The 24,552-nt window shown below is 33.2% G+C and overlaps 1 protein-coding gene across 3 annotated transcripts in view; it reads left to right on the plus strand.

Annotated features, from left to right (window-relative positions):
• The first annotated feature begins 898 nt into the window (after positions 1-898).
• LOC111027373 (RNA-binding protein Musashi homolog 2) overlaps positions 899-24,552 on the plus strand; it is a 59,413-nt gene continuing 35,759 nt past the window's right edge. The window contains exon 1 of one of the 3 annotated variants that reach the window (XM_022305740.1): positions 899-1,641. The gene's annotated coding sequence lies outside the window, so the exon portion shown is untranslated. Of the gene's footprint in view, positions 1,642-5,470; positions 5,738-24,552 lie in introns of those variants that run through there. The other 2 variants (XM_022305742.1, XM_022305741.1) reach the window with 2 other exon arrangements.

Here is a 24,552-nt window from a genome sequence, read left to right on the forward strand (position 1 = left end):
AGCTACCTATTGTATGATATTATGATAACGATGAATGTAGAAATTGGGGAATAATAACCAATGATTAGACAATATAAATGATTCAAGACAATTTTAAAAATGTAAAGAAAAAGTTACGTAGGTATAGTATGAATTTAAACAATAGCGTTGGAAGTAAAGTGTGCCAAAATTTAAAATACAGCATTGGCAATAACGAGATATTTTTTATCCCCAAGTAGATCCTACTATAAATTTTTTTTACTATTTATTTATTTATTTATATTTTTGTAATTAGGTAAACCTTGAAAAATAGACTTAAATGTGCATCGGAAGCAATTAAGTAGAAATGATAACTATAGGATAACCATTATTTTAGTATTTTGTTAAAAACTCAAAATTCATTAGATTATTTGAGTGTAATCTGCACGAGTCGTGACAACAGCGACGACGACGACGACACCATTCGACGAATCGTATTATGATGCGAAACTACGGTGCAGGGGTTTCAAAAACGTGCGGAGCGGTCGAAAATCACAAGCGGGCGGGGGGACGTTTTGCAGTGGATGGGGAGGAGAAAAAATAAATAAATAAGACTCGCACGCCGAAACGAAAACATAGCATCGCCACAGCCGCTGTTGCACAGGCGCCGTGGACGCCTCTCTCGAGCGAGCCTCCGCCGCGCCGCCTCCGACGTTACCCTATCATCAAAACCGATCCCGCCACCCCTCCACCCCGCACCGTCATTGTTGCAGCCGTCTTCGCCCTTCGGCTGCGGCCTCACCACCACCGCCCAACACAAAAGAATAGAACGCCGGCCACGCACGCACGCACCGGCGCGCCTGTACCACATGTGAACTCGACGGAGGCGACGAATCACTGTGGTCGGCAAGAACGAACGACGCGGCGCAGTGCATTTCGTACCACCACCGAACGACGGTCGACGGCGGCACGCACTCACAAAAACCAGTACACACGACGGCGACGACGGTCCACGCTCCACGCGCGTCACTCCGTCATTCTCTCTCGCTCTCGCTCCCCGCGCTCTGGCTCACCCTTCTCTCTCGCCGCGCGCCGTCGCGACGTACGACTGCTGCTGCAGCTGCTATATACAAAAGACAGAGAGCGCGCGTGCGCGAGCCAGCACGCTCACACGGGCACACTGACGATCGGTTCGCGGCCCGTCGCTCGTCGCACAAACCCCTTCAGTGCTCAGTGTCTCACGTGCTCCGCATACGTTCGGTGGTTGTTCGCTCTTGTCCGCACATTATACTACACTTTAGTACACCGCATACACCACCACCAAACATATACACAACGTTATTGTTATACCCACCGTACGTTAATAATATACCGAATAATATTGTGTTTCTACGGCGATTTATTATTGTTATAATACATGTACTCGCGTTCGTTTTCGACGATAAATCCGCTAGGCCACAGTCGAAAGAAATTTTGCTAGTAATAAAAAAAAATCGTTTGCCACACTTCGCGGATTTCAAGTGTTGCGGGATATTATTATTATTATAGTATTAATATATTACGAAACCGCTATCGCCTTCGTCATCTCAGATATTCCAACCCCGATCAGCCGACTAGCGTCCATGACCAAGGTCGTCTGCGTTTGCTGCTGAAACCGTTTTCGCGGTTTTAAGTTTATTTAGGGTGAGTAAAATACGCTCTATACTATAATATATACATTATTAATTTTGATAGTTGAAAACATTGTCGTTGTTGAAACGTACGAAAATATTTTTTACTACAACGAATCGACCACGTACCATTGCACAGTGCACAGGTATTTGGTACTAAACTACGATAACTGCGTGGTGTGTTGTCGTAATGTCGTACAGGGTTTTTCCCAAGTTTACTAGGTTGTACTGCCATCCGGCTGTGTGATGGCCTCCCACCGGCTTGTTGTCACGGCGACCAGACGCGCGCGCAAATGCCGGTGCAGTGGTAGTCCGTTACACGAGAGTTTCGAATTTAGATGGGTATTCGCCTGTATAAAAATCTGGAGAATTTGTCCACTCCTCTCCACCTTTGATTACCGAACAACCGTCCATTGCTCAATAACTTTGTAAAATTCCAAAAAAATAAAACCAAACAAAGGCAACAGCAGTCTGAGCACTACAACCGTATCACGACGGACAACAATAAAACACCGAGAATATTCTATACACGCGGTCTTTGTCGATACGCAGGGTTCTTTTTTCTCACCGACCCTCACCCTCTGGTTGTCGACCCTCCTGGTAGGCGAAACCCCCTACGGTGGTGGCACAACAATAAGTATTCCAACATGTTTTATATATTTTGTTTGCATGGTATGCGAATTGATCGACCCAAATACTAAATATCTGTAATAATATTATATTAAACTTGTTTTGAAAGCAATATGTTATAAAATCACTACCGATTACTATAAACACACGCGGACTATCATTTTCTATCGAAATGCAGCAATATTGTTGAATCTTATACGTAGAAACAGTTTAATCTTCTATTAATAAAATTTTATATATTATGCCATTATGGTATATAAATAGTATAATATAAAATATTTTAATGATTATAATTTAGAACACAGCGAACTATCATAACAAATCATATTATTATTTCCTATTTAAGACTAGAAAATATATAGGTACCTACAGGTAAACTCTTGTGTTTCGAAGTAATTTTATTTATAAACGGTTATTTATAAATACAGTTATTTATTAGTTTCTTCTCCTCGGCGCATTCTAACCATTATAGCATTAACTATTTTCGAGTATTGTAACTACTAATTTATTATAACAATGTTATACTACACATATTATTGTACCCCTGTCATATGTCTCTAGTAGGAATATAAAATTCATTGCGTTTACGCTGAATCTGTTAAGGTTTTTCTACGAATTTTCATCGTTTGGTCCATCTTGAAACTTACCGAAATCCGGCGAAGGTGACTTGAAATTATGTTTGAAAATAATAATAAAATAAATTAGGTACCCAGTTTGTCCATTGAAACGCGTGCTGTAAATATTTCTGTAAAAACCGACATAATATGCCCGCGAATGAACAGACGACATGCGTCGGCCCTGCGGTCTCGTCGGCCCGGTGGTGGCGATGTGGTTGGTAGTATTTGGTGGGGGTGGGTGGTGGTGGTGTGAAGTCGGACGCAGCAGCCGGCCGGCTAGCCACGACAACCGGTCGTCCTTCGCAGTTGTAGTTCACCCAGTCGTATGCGTTCGGTTCTCTCTGTATACAAAATATTACATAAGTGTTATTAGCTACACTCTGTATGTTTGGCTAAAGTGTGTTATAATAAAATGTAATACTAAATATGTGACATAATAATGTGCTTACGCTGCCGCTGTAGGTAGGTATACAATAGGTGGCGGTCACACTCGGAACGTTTGGGTGGTGGGAGGGCTACACAACGTGCAGAGTATTTTTCGGGAAGTCTTCCGGCTTCAGATGCTGAGGAGCAGAGGGCGTATAGATCGCCGTTGTGTGTGCAACGTTGAACGTATAGTATACGTACAATGTACATACTACATATATATATATATATATTTAATATAATTCGACTGTGATTTACCGTGCCGTGTAAGCTACGCGGTGAATATAAAAATGCAAAACAGGGGTTAAAGCGGTGTATTCGGAAATGGCTGTGTGAAGAGGAGGGGCAAGAACGAAGAAGAAAAAAAAAACGTTCTGAAAATATCCTCGTGGTGGCTTTTTGCTCCCTCGGCATCATAGCGACGACCGACATACGTACCTATACATTATGTACCACTCACGTTCCCACACACTACTTCGTCATCTCGTGTGATGCGGCGGGGGTTATATATTGTGGCTGAAGGGGAAGCCACTTGGAAATTCCGACGTTGACTTTTACAACCCGAAGTAATTTGAATAGGTCGTTGAACAAAAGCGAACCACCACCGACCGCTTCCAAAGCCACCGTCACACTTTTATACCGTATAGTATACTTGTGCTTGCAATTTAATCCGAAACGACGACTGCGTCGAAAAGATATACGAAGCGCAAATTATAAAGCAATATTGAATACTGCGGCCAAACGTGTTGTAACTCGCCCATACGTGGTTTGATATGTAGACAGTAGACACGACTACACCAGACGGTATATTATATGCATACACTCAGACGCCCCCGATCTTAAATGTGTGTTAGTAGGTAGGGGCCATATATGTTATATGGTCTATGGTAGGTACCTACTAGTTATTAATTATATTTACCTTATACTAGTACTCAAATTTTAAATCTCAGGACGATTAAATTTATATTTTTGAGGAGCAAAAATTAATTTGTTAATTAAATATCAATATTCAGTATTCAGTACACCTATCAATTCAACAAAAAAATTCATTTTGTTGGGACGTGTTTACAAAAAAAAAAAGAAATTTAATAAATACATTTTTAATATATGATAACAATATTATCGATAACGTAACTACTAACTATGCGTACATTGTTATGTATAAAATTAGCCTTATACAAATTTATACACTTTAGGTATCTAAGACTTAAAATAGTTGTATGTTTTTTTTTAAAACTATTATTGTGACGTGCTTAATAATGTAATAGGTAATGTAACTCAAATTATAGATATTGTGGATCATAAATAATAATTATGAAAACCGGCTTTGGTAGATTATTTAAGATATAAATTTGCATTTTACAACTTATCTATTAAAATTGACCTCACTTGTAAAAGGTCAATATTAAATTCCAAATATTATTTTAAAAAGTTTCCTATACGTATTCTAAAATATAAATAATTAGAAAGACCTTAAAAGTAATAAGTTCCTATACATACATTATTTATATTTTTCAAACTCTTCAACTACATATATATTTTTCAATAAATAATAGGTATACCTTTTTACCTTTTATGATTCACATTGAAGTTCATGATTTCCCTGCAATTTAATATTTATTTAATTGTTTATATACATTACAGTTATTCAGTAAATATACTAGGGTACTTAGGTAAGTATACATCGATTATCGATGTGTCTTAAACTAAGACTCATAAAAAATATAAATCTGTGCGTGTGATGATTAATTAGTTTGATTTACCGCTAGGATACATACCGGACTATAATAATACTGCAGTATTTCATTGTTACACACATAATAATATATTATTCTCTGACGGCCTTTGTGCATTTATTTATTCGCTGTGATTTTCGCAGTTATTATATAGTTCACATGGTAACACATTTAACCATCGCCTAAACTATAGAGTAGCTTGTGTTTAGGGGCGGGGGCACACCATCTTGTCACTGGGCCAGAGAACAGTACATGTATACCGTTTATATATAGGTACTTCATTATGCTAATGGTCGTACAAAATGGACAGCCCAATAATTACACCCCGCCGCTGGTTCGGTAAATTGCCAGATAGCTGCTCTGCCAAATGCCACTTGAATAAACGCTGCTGCAGTAATAGTCATTCGTAGGTACTCATCACGTAGTGCATTATTAGAGATAATATTATTATTATTATAGACTATAGAGTATAGTGCATATTGCTATTTGCTGCAGAGACCGAAAATCGAGTCTGTTTGTTGCGGGTACATTGCCCTTGCGGCGAAGAAGGCATTATCATTGCAAAAAAAATGTTGGCGTATAATATATTAATATATTATGACGTGCAGCATGTACAAAACCGGTACTGAACTGCTTTTGAAGACTGACGTCGAGCTGTGGCCGTTCAAACACAATGCTGCAGACGAAACGAAAGGGATAGGTACTTTATTTTAATATTATGTTTTTACTTTCACTCCTAGGTACGTGAAATGAGAGTGAATTGTTGTGTCTGTGCTTGAAAAATATAATTTAGACTCACTTCCATGTATAGGTAGTTTCTATTGAAATTTGAAATACAGTAAATATGTGTTGGGAGAGAAAAGTATGTAACTTCATCAAAAAATGGTACCTATATAATATATTGTATCGTCCAAACAGTTCTTATTTTTTCTTAACGACACGCCTGTCACTTGTGTAACTATATGTAGGTATGTAGTTCTATACTTATGTTATTTACGCTCGTATTCGTTAAAATGTTAAATGATTTATAAAAAAATAATTTGTAAAATATTTTCTATTTGCATATTATAATCTGAATTTGTGGAATTAAGAGGACGTGTGCTCGCAGTGTTGTCTTAGTCTTAAAAACGTATAACACCAAATTCTGTTTTGGGTTGTTAGTTTTAATATTATGGTAGGTATAATATTGTTATGGTAATTGTAACATAACAAAACCTTATTTTCTATCCGAACACAGTTAATTAAAAAAATAAATAATAATAAAATGTTACCAATTGACTTATAATTCAATTTACAGGTAAAAATATTATGTGTTCTCTTGTCGGTTTTTTTTTACATACGTATTTTAAAGAGAGATAAGCATTTTTAAAACTTAATATTTTTCATAATTATAACTTACTTTAATATTAAAATATAAAAAAAAACTGACTATCGAACATAGATAATATTATTCTTAACTTTAAATTTGATAATTGGTCAATTTTTTGTAATATAACTATTAACGACACAAAATGTATTTTTTTGAACATAAATTTGTACGTTTATAAGACGTAAATAACACATGCCTCAAAAATAATAATGAAGACCTAATCTTATAATACGCCTCTAGTATTGATTTTTAGAAAATGTTTCCGATTCTAGGAGGGTTCAATATCAAATACTTTCCTTTCAATTAAAAATTTTATGTTGATTAAAGACATACACGTTACTTTTATGGTTTCAAGATCTAATACTTGTCACATTTATACTATACCACTTAAGTATTATGAAAGGTACTCATTTGGAAAATGTTTTGATGCACCTATTAAATGAGTAAGTTCGTGTAACATGTTATAAAATATTTTTATAAAATACGCTACAACATCCACAGGTGGAGAAACCAACTATTTGCTCATACTATTTACGGAAATAGTCAAATTCCCACCAGGCGTATAGAGCCAGTATAGGAATAACAATTTGTTGAACGACAAATGGCCGACCTTTCTTAAAAATAGAAATTGGCTAGTTTTTCCTAAATTTGGAAGGTCCAATTGTTTCGAGAAACAATACCCAGAGAATTATTTTGGTTAAACTTAGTACTTAAACCACAATTCGTGGTTACGTTTTATGGCTTTCGATTTAAACTAAATTTAATATATTTTCATTCGAAAGACATGAATAAATGAACTCTATCTTTTAATAATAGTTCTATGTAGCTACTGCATATAATTTATAAATTGAAAATTGTACAACATTTGTATAATTATAGGTACTTCGCTACATTCAATTAAAACTTAAAATCATTTATACGTATATTTCAAGTACCTATATTAATAATTATTGTGCTTTTACTTAATTTATAAGTTTATAACATTATCAATATAATTAATATCAATATTATTTCAATAGTCTTTAAATAAAATAGATGAATAGAAACACTCAGTATGTAGTTCTCGAAGAGACAACAAAAGTTTACACAATGTAGAAGATAATATTTTCTGTGTTGTAGCGTTTTTATTTGTTTGATATCATTAATAAAAAAAAAGCTGTTATCTGATATTTTGTACGTTTTCCAAACTTAAATAATTTTTGATATATTGGTCTTATTGAAAAAAGAAAAACGCTATGACACAGTTAAAATTCTACTCCATTTGTGATGAAAATTTGGTTTCTCAGCTATAACTGTAGCCTTTTCGGCTCTTTCCCACAGTTTTTGCTATGTTTTACATTTATAAGACGGATATAACACATGCAAGTGCAGCGTCCTCTTAATGCGTATATTTTAGTATACAGAAAGACACAAATAAATTACAAAAATTCAAATAATTCTTAATCAATTCATTATAATTTTCTTAAACAAAACTTGTAACTTAATTTACAGAAATGATAAGTGGATAAATTAATTAATGTTTTTCCGTTACTTAATGAAAAAACTATTGTTTTTGTTTGTACTGTAAGTTCTCAACTTCAGTAAAATCATACGGAAATACCATGGATCATAGGACTTATGAGTGACGACACTAAAATGTTGTATTTTGGTATTTATATATATGTCGTGGTCTGATCCAGTTATTTTCGACGTACATTTAACGTTCGTTTCATTGATTCTTGTTAGATATAAAATAAATAGGAAAAGTGGAAAGAATAATGTAATAACACATTGTTGAGTACGGAAACTTCTCGCGGGTTAACCTTATTGAATCGTCACGAGGTTGTGGTATAGTTGAGAGGGAAGTAGGAGGGAAAGAGAACAATAACGAGGCCAAGTAAAGCGACTAGTGTTATCCAATGAAAACAGTACGTGTATATTTTTCTCTTTCTTCTTCATCTCAGACTTCTCCTATTTTTTTGTAACAAGGACAACGAAGAGAAGATTTAATTTGACGCAAAATTATGGACCCGAAATAAATTATCCATCTTTCAAGCACCGTCCCAGACGATAGTCAGTCTACAGCTGCGTTTCATTAGGCGTTGTATTATATTAAATAGGTTTAATATCAAATATCTTTATTGAACAATATATTAATGTTTTTTTATTAAAATTTATATTTTATATTACCGGGTAATATTTTTTGTATTTGTTGATTTCATTATCTCTAGTTAAATCCCATCATTGTATAAAATAAACGATATTTATTCAATAATAAACGCAAACAGTCGACTCTGTCCGGGAAATATCCCGTTAACAATTTTTTTAAATACGCTGGCAAATAATCTATAAAATATATCTGTTGTTGTGCAGTTTTTCTTTGAATAATTAATCTTCACCTTTCGATGTAAAGTAATAATATTCAATGTCTGTGAAGATGCTGGCGAAATGCAGTGACCTATATTAAAACGAAACAGATGTTTCTAATGCATATTGAAATATTTCCACAGAAATATCGCATTTAAAACTGTATTAGGTATACGCTTCCATTTTCAGTTATTATTTTTAACTTTTCACTTAAATTAATTAATTTAAATATTCTACCCGTTATGAACGCCGTATACAATATTAAACAATGCAATTTGATTTAATTGCATAATATTAGTTTGTACTACAGTATAATATACTGAGCAATGAGTGCTGATAAATATTAAATGTTTTTGTTTTGAAATATCTTACATAATCATTTTTGTTTCATTTGTAAGTATCAATAGATAAGAAATGTTTTCCCTTATGTTTCCGTGTGGTTTCATTTAGTTTTTATGTCCCTGAATTATATAAAAGGTATTCCATGTTATAATGAAAAGAAATAAAACATCTTAATTAGGTAGTCATAATTCTTCATCTCATTTTGTTATGAATTCGAACTTAGTGCTCAAATATCATTGTGTTTAAGTTGTATTTAATATACCTACCTATGTGTACCTATAGGTAATATACCTATGTGTTATACGAATAGTAGGTATGTATCTGCAGTGCGTAGGTAAAAATCGATATCCGGAATGAAATGAGTCTTCGCCTGGGATCCTGTGTATGCGTTTTCGTCCGTTATCCGGACAACATAAAATATATGCCGAGGGGACAGATGGTTAGCAGACGGCGTGGAAGAGACGCGTGCCCGGTTTCTCTGTCGACCCTCTCTCTTTCTCTTTCTAATTTTTTGTTTCCTCACCACCTGGCTCCTTTCCACGCAAACCCGAACAGATGTCTCTAGCATAGCACAAGCAGATCTACCAACCCCTGGAATATTCTGCAGCATGAAGTATTAGGTCTATAAATTTTTAATGATTTCACCAACCGCGTGTAGCTGTCTCCGACTGGTACGACTCCAGAATAATAAAACCATAATAATGTAAAAATATATTGATCGTGGGTCCAAACCTCAAATGCGAAAATTATGAATGAAAACACGGTTTAACGCTGTATGCCAAAAACACGGCCGATTTCTGTCGATAATAAATACATATATATTATATAATAATATACGAAATGTCTGCCTCTATGATCGTTATTTAATAAAGATATTTCAATATTTGTGCGTGTTTGCATATACGTCGTCGTATTTATTCTTTTCCAATGCAAAAGCGGAGACGAACAAATATTTACTGATACCTATATCGTTGTGTACATTCTATGGGTATATTAAAACCTATATGTGTAGCTATTCGATTTTCCACCCTTACAAATCATTTTTTTACCGTCTGATAATTAATTATTGCTCGACGGAATTGTAAGTGTATTAGGTATACTTTTTAGCGATCATAACGTTTTTTTGTGTATACACATCTCTGTGATAATTAAGTATTTTCTCGATTGGCTTAATTTATCATTTCTAGCGTGATTTATATTTGTCAGCTTATAAACATCTAGTATTGCACATATTTGTATCACTGCAGTATACGTCACTGGTCACGCGTTTATATTTTCCAGAAACATACGTATTCATTTTTTTAAATAACATACGTAATATTATGTTTGCCAATTGAAGGGTACTTTTTTTCCATTTTTCTATGCAGTCTAATCTCACAGAATACGTAAGACCAAAAATACAAACTATGATAAACTCCAAGTATCCAACTGTTATGTAATCGGTTTGGATAAAATAGATCCATGACAGTTCAGATATGATAATAACTACCCATAATTATAACAATAAAACATTGACATTTTATGATGAGAATGTTTTTCTTACTCTTTACCTGGTTGCTCTCTAAAACGCTGAAAATATCATTACATTACATACGAGTATTACGCTGGACGTAGCACAAAGGAATTTGGTTGGTTGGTCCGTTTGATTCAAGTGGCTTATTTATTTTTATTTTATGTCAATAATGAGTTCATATAACCTCTGTGTGTTTAAAAAACTAATAGTTTAAATAGAAACAACAAATGTGGTTTATAGGTACATTAAAGAAAAAAATCCGAACACAAAATGACAGTGCCGAAAAACCATAAATCGTAAACGTTTGATTTAAAACGTTTTTAACATTTTTAGACCGTCTCAAACGAGTTCCAGATGTTACTCATAGAAATTGTCTTTTGTTGTCGATCGACATTTTTCAGTTGAACGCTGTTTGGTTAATGCATAATATCACGACAAGAATAAATTTGCGTGAAATGTTTGTGCACTATAAAACTTGTAAGGACTTCTCCTTGTTAGGTTAGGTTTCTGGATGTACAATACCTAATAATATGTATTATAGTTAAATAGAATCCATTTTAGACATAGACAATTTAAAATAATAATATTTATACTAATATGCTATTCCGCCGTTTCAATATACCTTCCTAAGCCTAACACGATGAATAAACAATTAATAAAATAAATACAAATTATTCATCATGGAATAACTTAATGAACGTTGTGAATAGAGGTACTAAATTGAAACGTTTCATAATGCTTACTGCTTAATTGTTTAATTAATTAGGCTCTACAGAAGTTTTTCTAAGATTATAAACCTTAATCATTGTATTTATTTTAAGAAACTTAAAAATATATTAGTATAGAAGAGCGTCTATCACATCCAACACACCCGATAAAATTAATTAGGTGAAGAACACATAATTTTTGGTTTTAAAAGATTTCTTTAACATTAAACTTTAAGGCTCAGACTTCAAAGAAGATCAGGTTTATACTTAGTGCTTGAAACTTCCTTTAAATTAATTCACGTTCATATTTATATTGTTAAAAAATAACTAAATCATTCCTTGTTCTTTGCTTAAAGGTTAGTTTTCCTCGTACATTCGTTCCTTAAGAAAAGAGCATTTTTCGTTTTTTAATAATTTGAATGTGTATTATTATAATTTGTAGCTATAAATTGCTTAATTATATAGTTGCTCTGTTTTTAAACTGTTTAATTTGTTTATTTCATACTAGTTAACACCGATAAAACCGACATGGATGACTTGAAATTTTCTAAAAATAGTCAATATCATCGTATATTGTCGTATTTAGGTTTAATTATATAGCTCATTATAATATAGACTAGGTAAATTTATAAAAACTTGTTACAAAAATTAATTCAATCCTCTTTATTCAAGTATAAATTAACGAAATTCTTTTATGTTGTTTCGCGCGAAAAATGAATCCCGTTAAGTTCCTGAAAATTAAACGAAATCGTTGAAACTAGTTCCTTTTAAACGCATTAATTCCGATTACTGCGGTCTTGAGGGAGGTCTCTGTGACAGTGTATTTGTCGGTTATGCAACGTAGCAGTACGACGTTTGTCTTTTGAAAAACGCAGTCTTAGTTACTTACACCTTATTTCTTGTTTTTGTTCTGATCGATCGATTTTCATTAGACTAAAAGAACCACAAAATATTATATTATATGATTTATCGGTAGTGGATTTTGTTTTTATTGTTTATTTATTTTACATCGTTGTTATGCATTACATTCAACATTGTCGTCGTCGTACGACACGCACGCTGCAATCTGTAGACGGCTGAAACCTATGGCCGAGCTCCAAAAAACATAAAAATGTAATCATAAAGACAGAACTCACGTAACCCCTTTTTTCTCTCATTTTTTTTTATCTATCTCGATAAGCATCTCCGCGTACCACCGGCCCGTCGCCTCCGCCGACCGTTCCACTGCGCAAACAGTGCGTGACGCTCGCCACAGCTGAAAACGTTTCCCGTTCGCGCTCCATTTCATCGACCAAACCGTCTTCGTGACTTTTGGCTTGTGTGTTGAGTGATATGTTTTTGGAATTGGTTTTTTGGTTAAAAAAATGAATAACACGTTTTATAATGTACCTACTAGCTATTAGGTACATTGTTTCGAACCACAATTCAGACGTCGCGTGGCAAAGAGAACCGTGGCGGCGCGGTAGCATTGGTGGTACCTACGAATAAGAAAAAACTATCCGTTAGAAAGTAGCCAATATATATTTTTTATATTGATCTTATATTAGCTTATTCGTCGAAAACAGATTACATTTTGAACGTTCACTCAAAGTATTTTATGTTATTTTTATTTTCGGTACCTGTATACATTTTAAAATATTATCTTGTGTATAGCCATAAACCTTATAGATATACTATAACTGTACATACTGCTACATAACTAAAAAAAAAAAATATTTTTTCGACACTGCAGACTTATTCTATTAACCTTACTTGATATGATTGCCAAGAATTGCCTGAGAAAAATATTGTATTTTATAAACCAGGCGATTAATGTATATAATTAATAGAAAAATGTATTTAGTCCTCTTCTTTCGTAATCTATTTTGATTAAGCTTATACTACCTATACTATGTGAAACTATCTCCTATTCTATATATTATGTCAATAATCTTTATATTTTATGTCTCATTTCTTTTTTCTTATTTCTTTGTGCATTGTTACCTTTATATATATATAAGTACATGTATATAAATACAGTATACACATATATATTATATGCTACTTCCCATTTTTACTTATGTTTTTAAACTTAATCTTTTTTCGTTCTTCGCTGTACTAGTTTCTTCACGGCACTACATCAAATCCTTATCTAGATTTAAAAGCACAATACATTTATTAAATTGTTTTAAAATTCTTATGTGAGTATACTGTATACAATATCATATGTAATTAAAATAAGTTCCGTTCTATTATATAATAAAATTTAAATTTTATATTAATACACTTAAACAATATTTTTGTTTTTAATTATGGTCTACACCTTTGACAATTAGTGACTTATAGACAGAGGTATATGATTTATGATTTATCTATATAGGTATTCATGTTAAACGATCCTTAATGAGGATTTGTTAAAATTTGAATAATAATATAAAATTATTTTATATAATAAAGTAAAATATTGCTAAGTAGTTAAGCTGCAGATTCTTTTATACCTACATAATTTTCACAGCCCTATTAAATATATTTTATTAGAATTTTGTTATTAATATTAGTAAAGAAAATAACAATATAATAACGCTATTATTTACATGTTACATTACTTACATTCGTAGTGATATAAATATAATATGTACCTAATGTATTATAATTTTTAAGATAACTCAGCAAAAATGTTTTTTTTTTATAAAGTTGTACTTAACAAATAATATGTCTATGTAGTACATACTCAAAGAATCACTAAATATAGCAAAATAGGTACCTAGTGTGTTTTAGTTATGGTGGACACCTTTATATCAATGAATTGACGTTTCAAGGTTTATGTTCTCATTTTATTATTATATAAATATTCTGTGAGTAAAGGAATGAAAAAGTACTTGTGATATTATTATTATTAAATTTATAAGTAATTACTTTTTATTTGAAAACTTATTTTCAAATTATATTTACACTATTACGATTAACGACTATTCTTAGTTGATTGTTGATAGAGAATAGGATTTGTGAATATAATATGGTCTACTTTTTTTCAAATTTTAAGTTTATAATTGAGGTAACTTACGGGTACAAAGTGGAATCGTAAATTTTCATTCAAAAAATGTATAGGAGGAGTAAATTATCTAACAATTTTTAGAGATGTCAGAGATAAATATAAAATAAAGAATACAACATTAGTGTATTAATCAGTCATGATTTAAATATAACGCCTGTGAAATTTTTTGATTCTGGTTTGGGGAATATTGTATACTACCTATATAGATATTAGATATATATTACGTATACTATCTAGTTTATTAGGTATGTAATCGGTAGGTATGAACCTACTAAATTGAAATTGATTTAATATTTATGTTACTCAGTTACCCGGCGTGAAATACTTATAGGCAGGAATGCAGGATAAAAAATAAAATAGTTTGGTCATTTTACACCAATCGGTTATTTTTCTTTTTTTTTCGTTTGATACAATTGTTTTCTCAAAAAGAACAAAGGCCAACAAAACAATGTTGCTTTTTTTAAAAAAACATAATATATACGTGTTTTTAATATATAGTGTAGTGTTCAACCAATCGAACTAAAAATAACTGGCTAAACGTAGAATTTAATTTGAGAACACAATATATTGTTATATACTTCTATTAAATACCTAAACCGGATGAGGTTTTTAGCTTCGATCGAGTAATGTAAATCTGAAAGCTCCATAAACGCAATATATTAATACTGCCGCTATAAGGGTTTTGTATACAGGATTGAGGGCAATTTCAATGTAAATACAATCGTACACTGTGTTATTAACAATCGTTAATTTATCGTGCTCGCCAAATGTATATATACGCGAGTGATTCGCTTGGAAATCGGTTAATGGATTTTCACCGGCACTGTCCCACAATTCGTGTATAACACTGTCCTACTCTTACATTTATATAATACACATTCACGTATAATATATTTATAATATGGATAACGCTTTGCACAAATTGCACGTGTTAGCGTATTGAACTGGAACTATTGGATTATTTTTTCGAACAGTTGATGAGTTTTGCTGGTTTTTTCGGTTTGTCCGTAATCGATTCGTGATTTAAAAACACATTATTTATATTCGCTCAACGGCAGTAAAGCAGCCCCGCGTACAATAAAAACAGAACTAATCGAATACACTTTGCTACAACTGAAAATCCCATTCGCCCACAAATAGATTCAAAATCGGCGAAATCATAAGGTCTAACAAAAGTGCTCCTAGATTGCTGTCATTTTATGAGCGTTTGAATAGTCATCAACAGTAGAACGTAAACAAGTACTTATCAAAATATTACTGTTTTATTAAACGCATATATAATATAATATACCTACGTAGACTTTCGGTGTAAGTATGTATACTTCGATGCAATATAGAAAGTCGAAACCGGCGAGATTCATTCCCCGCGGTAGATTCATTATTTCGGATCGATTCCCTACCACACGGTGATAATAATAATAATAGTAATAATAGTAGAACGCGCGGGCGAGTTTTATCTTCGATTAAAAACTACTATACGGCGTCGTTTGCGGGAATCGTTCCAAAAAAAAGTTAATCTTTTGTACGGGTGCGGATATCGACTGTCGCCGCTGAACTTTAATTACGACAACGGCCAGAAACCGCTATGAAAAAAATATATAATATACTGTGCGTAGGTACTAAAATAAATAGCAGAAAAAGAAGAAACCGACGATTACTATACGGAGATAACGCTCGAGTTTTTGTGACGAGAGGTAGGGACAATTTATATGTGTATACCGTTTGAATTGCTTCTATATTGTACAATTTCTCTTTGTGGGCTCTTCCTCTTGATGACTACCGGCCAACACTAATACAATATACACTGTGGCCCAAGTTTGACTGTTACTATAATCATTGGGTTTGCACTAGTAGTGTATATAACTAGTATTTCATTAATCGATTGTATAATTTTGGATTTTACTATTTCTACAACCAGGTTCTTCTTGACAAGTCCAAAGGAGGGGGATATTTCGCATATACTCAGCGTACGTATACAAATGTACACATCTCACTTTTTTTCTAGTTGACAAGTAGGCACTTGAGAAGTAGTTGTATGTGCCATACACTTATTTACATCCATATTAATAAATATTAAATTATGTTTTATATTTTGACGGCTGTGTTGACCATTAGATTTACTACCTAATCTTCGTACGTATTTACACATTTACTCAGGCTCTGAGGGGACTACCACTACCCCACCCCTCCCTAAAAACCGCCACTGACTGCAACTCTATTTTACTAATCACTACAATACCGTAAATCAGACAACGATGACACTACAAATGCAACTATTACTATTACCACTACCACCACGGTGGCGGTTGAAATTGGTGATGTTGTGTGCGCTGCAGAGTGCGAGCTCGTCGTCGCGGAATTAATACGTTCCGGACCATTTAATCCGTGCCGTCCCCACAATGGACTGCTCACTACAGCTAAAGTTGCGGGGCGTCTTATCACTGCTCATTCCGCGTCGCTGTGCTGATAAGGCGTGCCCGCGTTTCCATCATCGTATACTATTATTATTATTATTATTATTATTATTATTATTATTATTATTTTATGACGATTAATAGTGCCACCGCCGTCACAGATAACGCAATACGCGGGCCGAAGTTTAACCTCATAATATTATTTAGTAAGCAAAATGTATGCATGTACGTATATAGCTGAATGTCGGGAAAAAAAGCGAGGCAACAAGGGCGGGGACTGAAAATCCAGTGGAAAATAAATAATAAAAACTTGGCGCTCAGACGATATTAATTAATATTTTTTTTCTCTTCTTTCACTTCGGGATTTCAACGTTATACATTCTCGCGTGCGGGTTAGCTAATTAATTATTATCATTATTATTATTTTTCTTTTTAATATTTCATACAAAACAGCGTCGCCGTGTATTGTGTGCGCTTTTTTTTTTAAAGGCACGCCCAGAAGAATAAATCGCGAAACTAAAACGTCGACGAGGGTTAGATCTGGCGATAGAAGAAATAAAAAAAAAAACCAGATTTTATAAACCAAAATAATATACAAGGTATAATGGTATATATAATATAATATATCATAATTTATATAGGTATAGATCCATGCTGTGGCTCAGCAGTGCATGAATATATAACTCACAGAAAACGGTTTGTTGTTGAGTTGTGGGTGAAAGGCAAACGAGTAACACACATATACACATATAGAGTATAAAATATATTTATATATATTTTGAAAAGAGGGAGAAAGAGACCAGTCACCAACTTCCACTACCTATATAATATAAAATAAATAATAATAACATAATTCGTGTATGTGCGTATATCGTGTACAGTCGTATGTTAAATCTAAGACACGACCGCAGAACGAATCGCATTGTACACGAACGCCTTGGACGATATATTATATACGTATTATATTATGCATTATGATTTGTCAACTTTTTCATTTCTCCGTATGTACTATACCTAATATATATATCATACACAATTTTAATAATATTATGATAAACCCGAACTCTTGGCGGCTGTGGCCGACATCATGAAAATGGTCGACGGGCCAACGAGGAAAACTGCTGTCGTCATTTGCATATAATATTATTCTAAATGTTTCTTGGCAATGGTATTTTCGCTCGATCGCAAAATTATCTCGGAGTGGAACGCTGGCGGTGATGAAGCAGTGCAGGTATACAAGACGTTGACAGGACCCAATTTGTTCGATGTAAAATTTCACATCATAAAACTCGTGGAAAAATTGTTGTTCTATGCTTTCTAAACGTTCGGATTGATATGGTGATAATTTAACATTGGAAAAATAATAAAAAAAAATCACAACGCTAACTTAAACATAATTTCATGCAATAATATATAAACAAAAATGTGCGAATAGATCGCAAAATGTCTGTCGAATAGTATATTGTGTACAATCGTCTCCCTGATACAGCTAAGACATTTCAAGACATTTCAAGACATAAACGCTACAAATGAAGACAGTAAAAAATAACAGTCATCTATAATCTATGCAGAAGTCGAAAAATATTATTAATATAATGTATGTTCACTGAATTATGATTCTCGAGTTAACGAGCTATCAAAAAATACATTTATTCGATGATTAATACTTCGATTTAATATAATTCGTTTTACTAGACGTCTACTGCAAGGATGAGTGAAGAAGAAATTTGAATCCGTAAAAGTCTACCCCCTCGCCACAAGAGCAGGGTAATAACTATGAATTATGTTCAAACTCTGCACATTATATCATATATACATTGTTTTGACCATTTAAATTTGTATAAACGAGCGATTATTTCTGAAACATGGTTTCCAGTAAATCATGACGTATTATATATTTTACGATATTCAAAAAAATTACGATTTCAATCAAGTCCATTGAACGCAGAGTTTTAAAAAGACGTCGCCAACACATTACGATACCTATTATGATAGTTAAGACTTCTGTTTAGCACATATATACAGAAAGGAACGTCATGTTGATAGGTTCTGGGCACCATTATATTTAGGTGCATATATGGACACTGCAAATACTTACCGTGAATATACATATTATATCAACAAATCAGAATTCCGTTTTTTATAGACATACACTAGCTATAAGTTATTATAACTAAATTGAGACCGTAAAACAAAAACAAAAAATAAGAAGAATAAATGGGCATCGTCATCATATTGTAATCTGTCTTCGTTCTTTAAAAAATATAAAAATAAGATACTTGCATATAATACGAGTGTAAAAAAAGTGAATTTATGTACTTGGTCCAGTTACTCACTTCTTGTTGTTACGTGTATCATCATGGCCATGTCGTCGTCCGATATCATCGACCTTGAGCACAGCTACTTATATGTATACATTATTATTATAGCTATTATGTGTATACTATTACTATATATAGCGGGTGCATAATATGCAGTATGCAATGCATACCGACTCGACGCACGTATTCATCGTTTTAAAAACGAACGGTTTTCTCCTATTTTGTACTTATATTATATTATACAAACCGAGCGTGTGTGCCGTACGCGATATGAGTTAACGCGAACCGCGTTTTATACTTTCTTTCGCCGGCTGCGGCGGTACATTTTTTAGGGCTCGTGACACGGGTCTCCATTCTCTAAAGTCTAAATAAAGACGGCTGAAAGGTTTCGGGGTGCGGGTGTGCGACAAGAGAGGGTTAGGAACTAGTGCTTTAGAAAATTACTTTAACCGGGTGAGCCACACCCATCACCTGTCAATTCAACCTCTACAAGACTTTTCTTATGGGTTTTTTTTTTTTTTTTTGTTATTATACTTTCTTATATAGAACTCACGCGTTTCCTGCCAACAAAATAGCCTATACCTGCGTGTATTTTATTTCTATCATCCCTTCTCGCCTCAGTCTGTTCCACGTGAGATATATAACGGTCGATCCGATCGGTAATCGGATCGGTGCCCGTAGAAATAGACGATGGGTTATGAAAAATGATCTTCTCCGGCTTTACTCGGATTGCAGAGCCTAGAAGGAAAAAAACTCACGGACACGTATGCTCTTGACGGCATCGTATTAAATGTCATACCAACATATACCCAATACAAACGTCTATTTTTAAATAATTACGTGGAAACGTCATTCAAATTAAATTTGTATAATAACATAATGTTCACTTCACGAATATTTTCCTTCAAAATGTTAACTCTGTAATCAACATCTAATCGACATTAATGTTACTACCTATCCATTTACTCCGCTTTTCGAATCATTCTGACACTTTGGGTTTAGAAACTGTTGAATATTATGTTCTACCGTACACACTACACACGTATAATAAGGCAAAAAGTCGTCACTCTCCAATATATTATAGAACCATCATTTCGGATTGACCACCAACGACGAATTATTACAATGAAAAATTACACATATCAAATAACAGTATTTGTGTGTATAGGTACTGTTTTTTACCTATATCGTAACGTTATGTTTTAAGAAGAAAAATAAGTTTTTAAGTGACATTTAAATTCTGCTAAAGATCAATATTTATTTGTTTTGATCATTTCTTATGTAAATATAGAATACCATCGAAAACGTTTTCAATTTTTCTTCAAAGATCAATTATATTTTGTATACGCATAAGGCATAACGTTAAGATAAACCATATTATACAAAATCGCTGAATGATATGTAAAATAAATTACCTAAGGAAATGCGTTTTTTATGTTCAAATTTTATTACACCATAACACGATAAAACGTTATACTTTTTAACGTTAAAAAACCTAGATATATTTTTGAATTTAAATCTTTCTTTTAATTTTATTACGTGTACAACAATTGGTTATCATACAAAATGTAAGCACATTTCTGTTTAAAATTATGTAGCTAAAGCCTTTCAAATATAGTTTGACGCTCGTCGTCTATATAGGTACGTCCACCTTCCTTTTATAGCAATGATTATGTTATGTAGCGTAGTAAATGTATGTGTACCCGGCCTAAACCTGTTTCACATTGCTATATCAAGCGTAAAAACGCTACATTCAACCAATTGGAAAATTTTCGATTTTTTTAATACATATATATATATTATTATATAATACCGACTCCTTACAAATTAGTCATATTCAGTGTTATTGTTTAAAAAAAACCAAATATTCGATTTGTTTGTGTTATTTGTTCATAGCCTATTTCGTATCTATATATAGATATAATCTTTTCATTCGAATTTTGATGAGGGGAAAGTAAAATATGAATAATACCCTGAGGTCTCTTCAACACATTATAATAGTAATTCCTCCCAAAACGACATGCTCGCGTTGTTGGTCTTTCGAATTATGCTAGACATGAGACATCATCATGACAACACAACTGAAAACCGTGATAACAACAATAAAAATAATAAGAAAGCCGGGGTCCCATGACTAAAAGAGGGTTTGTTGTTAGACGGCAGGGTTCCCAAGGGCGGTCGGGCGGAGCTGGAAAAATCAATAGTTTTGTTTCAAATGCAGTACCAGCGCCCCCCTAACCTAGTGGCATATACACAAAACAGTTGTAAATTATTTTATTTACATTTTACGCTTCTGTTGTATATTGCAGTGCGTTATCATTTGATTAACCATATATAATAACACATGTAATTTTCTAATTTATAATCAAATATCGACGCCTTATAAATAATTCTCATCACGGTAAAGAGTAAACCCCAATTAACATGACGATTCAAGAAATAGACGCATACAATAACCTTGGCAGGCTGTAATATTTACTTAAAAACGTGTTGTGTCCGATAATAGACCGAAAGTGTCTTGCGATTGAATTATTAATCATAATTCATCCGTATGTAAAATATTTATGCTAGAAAAATGAAAAATACATGTTGGTTTTGACTGTTAAGTGTTAACGCACGTTTAAAATTAATGACTGTTGACCCAATATAGGTATACCTAGAAGTAGTTAAGTTGTGACAAAGAACAACAAGAAGTAGGTTTGGTCGCGTTTGTGTTATTGACAACATTTAATGATTTGTCGAACATCAGTTTAATAAGTTCAGCTTTTCCTACTAGTTTTTTTGGTTTTGTCTTCAAGTATAGATCAAGTACCTATGAACGTATATCAGTCGAATAAAAAAGTCCAAGAAGCTACCTATTGATCGAATATTGCCCGGGGTGACATAAATATTTTTCAAAAACAAAACGACAGAATACGTTTCACCAGCATTTTCCCTGTATAATATTACACACTTAGATTTTCGAGTGGCCGAAAAGGATTTTCCGTGTAAGCCCTATAGGATTTGTTACCCAGGATTTCAGATTTGACCAACAACTTGAACTACGTTCATTTTTGGCGTGCTAGAAGGCTGAGTCAACTTCGTTTTTGTAAATATACTTAGTCACCAGCTGGTTCATGTTATAGTTGATATAGAGATACCAATTGGTTTGTCTAAGGATTTATAAGGATGGTGTTTGATCGCATTTGTACACACTGCGGTGATGTGGTTATATAATAATACATATTTCTATTTATCATAAATCTTTCATGATGTCTACTAAAACTGCGGTCACTAATGCGCAGCCATATTATAATATACTCCTACAATCAGTTGTCAAGTCAAACGAAATAGCTTATATTTCTCTATTTTTATTAGGTTCTTATCGAAATTAATTTCTTAGCGTTGAATATATTATTTTCGGTTTACTCGTTATGGATCATTGTATAATATGATTTATCTGTTATCTCATATTGTATACACTGCAAATGTATTTGTAAAATATTGCACTCAATATTTTTGCATTTTGTTGATTTATTTTTTGGATATTACGCGCCATAAAAAGGTTTCTTAATTTTTATCAAAACTAATATATTAGAGTTTATGCTGAGCAATAATTTTTTTTTGGTCAACGTTCTCACGTTACAGACTCGACGATTCTGTATATTATTATGTATGTGTGTATTACACATTACACTGTAGTATATACACGTTGATCGATTGGCAAAATAGTTTTTATGTAAAAAAAAACGCACAGTAACCTAACCTAGCTGTGCAACCTTCCGAAAAAAAAGCTTTTTAGTGATGTTTTTCTTGTAATATCTTCAATAGATAATAAATTATAAAAAAAAAAATATATCACGTTAGTATTATACAGACTGCTGTTGTTTATAATATCCGAAGTTGATACTAAAATAAACATGTTTAAGTGGAAAAAACCTCTTTGGACGTTTCTAATGAATCACCGGATCATCGGATCTCGGTCCGATAGATAAATATTTGTTTGGTCGAACAAAGTAAAAATCGCAACGCCGCTCTTTTCTCATAATACATTTATAATTTACCGATTCCTACAACCGTCATGAACACTGCAGACTCACACTCTTGCATGCATATTATTATTATTATTATATATATTATATAGGCATGTAGATATACATACGATAGCCGTTCGCCGCACAAACGGCGTCGGCGGCGGCGGCGGCGGGTCGTACGAAAACGTCGAAAATCGTTACTTTTCAAGGTCTCCTGCTACTATAATCCCCTCGTCTTTCACACACACTCACACGCCGTGAACCATTCAACTATATTATATTCGACGTATATTATGATATGACGTACTGTAATCCGCCGTTTGATTTCGCATATTAGTTTCGTATGTATACTTTTTATTTTTTTACCCCGTTCGTCTTTTCCCCGTTGATAATAAATTAATAATAACGCATTAACCTCAGGTGATGAGATCATTCGATTATGTTAGGATTCAACTCAGGGCCGATCAAGGAATGAAAAAAAGGGGTGTCTAAACATGCACAAAATATACACCTTTATAATTAATATGAATTAAACACTAATAGAAATATTCAAATATATATAAGAAATGAGAATAACGTTGTAGATACTGTCGGAGACGCCTTTATAAAGTATTTAACAGACGTTTCGTATTTATTACATTATATAATTAAAATTATTAAGGTGATAAATAATATTTTGTATTTAATTTCTTTATTATTGACTTTATTTTTAAATAGCACATAAACAATATAAATAAATTAGGTATGCGCCTTATATTTGATGAGGAACTAAGAGTCTAGAAGGGGGGAGACTAAAACTCCATTATTAGCGCTAATGCACCATAAACCTATTTTATCTGCCTCTGGGCGTACCTCGTTTGATATTTCTAAACGGCATCGTAACTCGTATCTTGAGTCTTTGTTAATGCAATTTTGTGTAAATTGTTGTGTTCTAGCATTGCGCAGTACCGTATATTATTTTGGGTATCATTTTAAACGTCTGCGGCAACGTTCCTTGTAATATCATAATCCATATTACATAGTACACAATATGCGTACATGTGTATATTAATTATAAGCTGTACATTATTGTAATTTCGGCACGTGTAATGCGTATAAAACCCATATTATGCCTAAGACTAATTTTTTTTTATTTTACACATTCGGAACACGGCAGCCGCGAAAGCACTTCCACAATTCCACTCACCTCCAGCGCTCGTCTTTGAAAAATCGTAGTTAACGTAAAATCATGCTACCGATGTAATGTCGTACGGAAAACACGGCGTATTAAAACGGCGGCGCGCACGCGTGCAGCATATATGTGTTATTATACCTACATTGTTATTATTATTTGCTCTCTCGTTCGAACGTGTAATAATTTTTTTTAATATATCGATCGTATAAATCGCATCGTTACGGTGAAATTTTAACAAAGTACAATATTGGTACCTATACACCACCGTACTGTGTGTATATT

Source organism: Myzus persicae, unplaced genomic scaffold (genome assembly GCF_001856785.1).
Source record: "Myzus persicae strain clone G006 unplaced genomic scaffold, MPER_G0061.0, whole genome shotgun sequence".
In the NCBI taxonomy this organism is placed as follows: domain Eukaryota; kingdom Metazoa; phylum Arthropoda; class Insecta; order Hemiptera; family Aphididae; genus Myzus; species Myzus persicae.